The sequence below is a fragment of the Nicotiana tomentosiformis genome, chromosome 6, assembly GCF_000390325.3.
Source record: "Nicotiana tomentosiformis chromosome 6, ASM39032v3, whole genome shotgun sequence".
Taxonomy (NCBI): Eukaryota; Viridiplantae; Streptophyta; class Magnoliopsida; order Solanales; family Solanaceae; genus Nicotiana; species Nicotiana tomentosiformis.
In genome coordinates this window covers 81,010,164-81,015,318 of record NC_090817.1, presented here as the reverse complement: position 1 = coordinate 81,015,318, position 5,155 = coordinate 81,010,164, and positions in this window count along the sequence as shown.

Below are 5,155 nucleotides of genomic sequence, written 5' to 3'. Positions count from 1 at the left end.
AATGATTGGACTTTCCCGACGATGGATCTTCTAGACAATTTTCTTGCGGATTTAAAGTCTAACAAAAAACACACACAAAAAATTGAGAAACATAAAAATCCAAAAATATGTCTTTTAATATTTTTTGTTAGGTAGTAATAATCCCCCGTGATTTTTCTTTCTGCCTCAGTTCTTTTCCATGGGATGTAGTTTGAACCGGGTCGTAGTTTTTTTATTTTTAGTATAGATTAGGATTTAGGGAATAAAAGAAGGAAGATGAGATTTCTAGGCGCCTTTTTGACTTGTTTGATAGTAGTATATTTAGGCTTTAGCATGTGTATTACCTTTCCTATGTTTTGAAGTTGCTTATGATACCATATTGAGTTAGATAGCATGTCTAGTGACGCATATGTCTCATTTTCTTGGCTTGTGTTCACTTTTTGCTCAAGGCTTAATAATTTGTGGTTCTGTGAATACTTGCAATTGTTTGAGAGTCGGAATGGAACCGTACTTAGTGAGTCATGTGCCATTGTTTGGTGAGAATTTGTTTAGTATGTGTCATTGCATTAGAGTATAAAACTTGCCCGACATGTGAGTTGAAGCGAAATCCTAGACTTTGCTCGGTTTAAAAAAATAATTTTAGGCATTCTTTGATCTTTTTGAGCTTAATTCTTATCACAAATGAAATTATCCCTAGTCAACCCTTTTGAGCCTATAGATTTTTATTTGGAAACCACATTACAAGCCTATACCCCTTTGTTCTTAATTGTCATTGTTTTGATCCTTACAACTCTTAAAGCACGTTAATTGTAAAATGAAAGCTAGAAGAAGTAAGGAGGGAACTTGGGTGGCTTTTGAGTGGAACCACTGAAAGAGAAAAGATGCATGTGTTTTGTAAAATAATACACTACTAGCGGAAATTGTAAAGAAGAGAAAAATTGTAAAAGAAAACAAAATACATAGCTGATAAAAAAATGCTAAATACAAAGAAAAGGTTGATACACACAGGATATATGCGGTGTTCAAAGAAGGCGACCTGGTTTGGGTTCATTTGATAAGGAGAGATTTCCAAACCACAAGTTTTCGAAATTACAAAAGCGAGTTGATGTACCTTTTAAGGTACTGCAAAAGATTGGTGATAATGCTTATCGTTTGGAACTTCCCAATGACTTTGAAATATCACCTATCTTTAATGTAGTAGATCTTGCTCCCTACAAAGTTCCAAAGTTATGAGTTCAGAGGTTTATGTATTTGGAAGTTTACGGGTTCAAAATTTCGCGGTTTTGAAAGTTTAGCGGTTCAGAAGTTTATGAAATTTGTGGGTTCGAAAGTTTATGACTTCATGTTTATTGTATCTAAATTATTTATGAATACTCTTGAGAAGTTTTTTCCTTAATTTGCACACCAAACACCGAAAAATGAATAAAATTACTACTTGTTTTCCAAGAAAATATTTTCTTGGAAAATATTTTCCGTTATACCAAACACACCCATCCGTTATACCAAACACACCCATAGTCAAACTAGCATTGTTAGTTGGTAGTCCATTCCTACTAGAATTCTTTTTCCTATTTTAGTTAGGATAGGTTTTCTGAGCCTTATTTTTATTCTAGTTTAATTAGGAATAGTTTTTCTTAACATTATCAATTTAGTCATTGTAAGTATTTAAAGGGCTCAATATGCGAAAAATAAATATCGGTGATTTAGTTTTCTAAGCTCTTGCTTTTAAAAACGTGATTTCACTTTGTTTATTTCTTTTTTCCTTTATTCAATGCTTCTTACAATCTTGAGGGATTGAAGAAATAAGTGGGTAAGGTTCTTTTCATTTTACATTCTTCTCATGTGAGTTTGAAGAATGTTTTTGCTAGTTTTGTGAAAACCTTTAGCGGGGTACTTTTGTTTTCTCTCTTCTTTGTGCTTGAGAGGTGCAATATCTTGAAAGTATATTAGAAATAGAGACTTGCTTCCGGCGTTTTGTGTGATAAGAAGGTATCAACAAAACTTAAAGGTAAGTTCTACAGAATGGTGGTCAGGCCGACTATGTTTGACGGAGATAGGTATTCTCCAGACAAGAGCTCCCATGTCTAGAATATGAAGGTAGCGGAGATGAGGATGTTGAGATGGATGTGCGAACACAGAAGAATAGATAGGATTAAGAATGAATTTATTCGGGACAAGCTGGGTGTGACCCCTATTGAGGACAAGATGCGGGAGACGAGGCTTAGATAGTTTGGGCATGTGAGGATGAGGAGCATAGATGCCCCGGTCAGAAGGTGTGAGAGGTTGACATTGGAGGGCCTTAGGAGAGGTAGAGGTAGGCCAAAGAAGAAATGAGAAGATATGATTAGGTAAGACATGGCGCAACTTTAGCTGACCAATGACATGACCCTTGATAGGAAGGTGTGAAGGTCGAGGATTAGGGTAGTAGGTTAGTTAGTTGATTGTTCTCCTTGTTCATACTGATAGTATTAGTACGTACTTTCATATTCCGTTAGTATTAAATTTCTATGACTATCTGTCATTTATCTCAATTCGGTCATATTACTATCTGGTTTTTATTTATGATACTTTTACATGGCTTCTCATTGTTGCGCTTCTTGTTTTTATCTTTATTAAAGTGGTGCTTATACTTCCTTGAGCCGAGGGTCTATTGAAAATAACCTCTCTATCTCAACAATATAGGAATAAGGTTGCGTACACACTACCCTTCCCAGACCCCACTATGTGAAATTATACTGGGTTTGTTATTGTATTTTCTAGTGTTTGATTAGTGAGTTGAAAATATATAATTTAGGCAAACATGGTGGTAAGGGAAAAGGGGTTGGGAGTTGCAGTGTGAAAAGGGCGGGGTAAGGGTGGGTAGGGTTAAAGGTGGTGGACGTGGGTGTTTAGGGTAGTTAGGGATGAGGGTAGAAGGGTAAGGAGTGGGGGTAGGGGTAGAGGTAGGGGTAGGGTTAGGGTTAGGGTTAGGGGTAGGGGGTAGAGGTATGGGTAGGGTAGTGGGTGGGTGTGGGTATGGGGAATAGAGTAGGGAAGATTCTAAAAAATATTTTGGGACTATTACATAAATAGCCTATAACGACCCGACCGGTCATTTTACTTTCTAGATCCCCCATTCCCCTAATTAAGACTTCCCTTATGTGAGTTTACTGTTTTATGACTTGCGGGGATGGTTGGTTTAGGTTTGGAAGGGTTCGAATTGAAATCAGAACAATTAATTCCTTAATAATGGTCTATAATGGCCAAGTTTGACTTGAGTAAATGTTTTGAGTAAACGACCTCGGAACTGGGATTTGATGGTTCAAATAGGTTAGTATGATGATTTTAGACTTGGGTGTGTGTTTGGATCGGGTTTCGGGAGATCCGGGAGCATTTCAGCGTTTAATGTTGAAAGTTGGTTCATTGAAGGTTTTCTAGTTCTTTAAATTTGGTTTGGAGTAGACTTTGGTGCTATCGAGGTTCGTTTAGGATTCCGAGTCTGGGAATAGGTTTGCATAGTGATTTATGACTTGTACGCAAAATTTGGTATCATTCGAGTAGTCTAAGTATGATTCGGTGCGTTCGGCGCTAGTTAAGAAGCTGAAGTTCATAATTAGATTCAATTTGGTTTTGGGATGCGATTCTTAGTTTTGATATTATTTTACGTATTCCGAGAGTTTGAGCAGGTCCGTATTATGTTTATGGACTTGTTGGTGCATTTGTACGGGGTCCTGGGTGGCTCGGGTGAGTTTTGGACTGCTCGGAGCTAAGTCCAAAAATCTGCTACCGTGCCGTTCTGGTTTCCTTCTTCACGAACGCGTAAGGACTCTCACGATCGCGAAAAAGGATTTGGGGATTGGGTGACGTTTCCCTTCGCGTTCGCGAAGCAAGGGCCGCGTTCGCAAAGCAGGGGACTAGTGGCCTTCGTATTCACAGTCGACTGGTCGAATTCGCGTAGAAGACCTAGGCCTATGCAACTCAGTTGTCTTTCGCGTTCGCGAAGAGAAGACAACCCAAGGCATCACGTTCGTGAGTGCCTTCTCGCGATTGTAGAAGGTTTTCCTAGGTTCTTGGGTTTTGCCTTCACGATCACAAGGGCCTGTCTGCGATCACGAAGAAGGCGGACCTGGGCAATGTGCATTTAATTCAGGACTTAGCCTATTTTCCACACACTTTCACTTGGTCTTGAGCGATTGTGAGAGCACTTTTGTGGGGGATTCTCATCAACATCATAAAGTAAGTAAACTCTACCCATTTTTAAGTTAAATATGCAAATTATAAGTAGATTAAATATGGGAAATTAATAAAACTTGTGAGATTTTGTGAAGAACCTAGGGTTTAAGTAAAATTAAGATTTGATCATGGATTTGATTATGGAATTGGGTAAAAATCATATATTTGTGTTTGTGAGGTTATGGGTAACATTTATCTTCGAACATTTCCGGAATCCGGGTATGTGGGCCTGGGGGTGAATTTTAGGAATCTTTCAAATTGGGTTGGATAATCACTATAATAGTTAAATTATGATCTTTTGAATGATTATTGATTAGTTCGCACAACCTTTGACTAGTTTCGGATTGTTTGGCAACAACGTGAGGCTTTTAAAGTGATTTGTGGACCGAAAAGTGGACCTGAGAACGAGGTAAGTCTCTTGCCTAACCTTGTAAGAGGGAATTAACCCCAAAGGTGTTTAAATTATTATTTTCTACTAATTGTGGGTTCTACGTACTCACGAAGTGACGAGAGTCCATGCGTAGCTAAAATTCATGTTATGTCTGGGTAGACATAGGCCTTTCTTATGCTATTACTTTAACTATTTGGACTCAACTTGCTAGTTTAATTACTCGTATTAATAAGTAAAGACTTGATTGAAGATCATGTTAAATCGAGCTTCATTACTTAGAGAGTTGGTGTTTAATTATTGAAGGAAAGTATATCCTTTCATGGGCTTACCTCGGAGTCGTAAATATGAAATTCGAAATCCGAAAACTTTTCCTATTCATGTGGATCGGGTCGAACACATCGGCAATATATATATATTATGGGATGCATCCATGGATCGGGCTGTACGAACTCGGTAGTATATGTACACGATTATTATGGATCGGACCGTACGACCTCGACATAACTCATATGTGTTGTCACTCCGATTTCACGTAATATGTCTGTCATTACTTGAGGATTTATAATACATGTT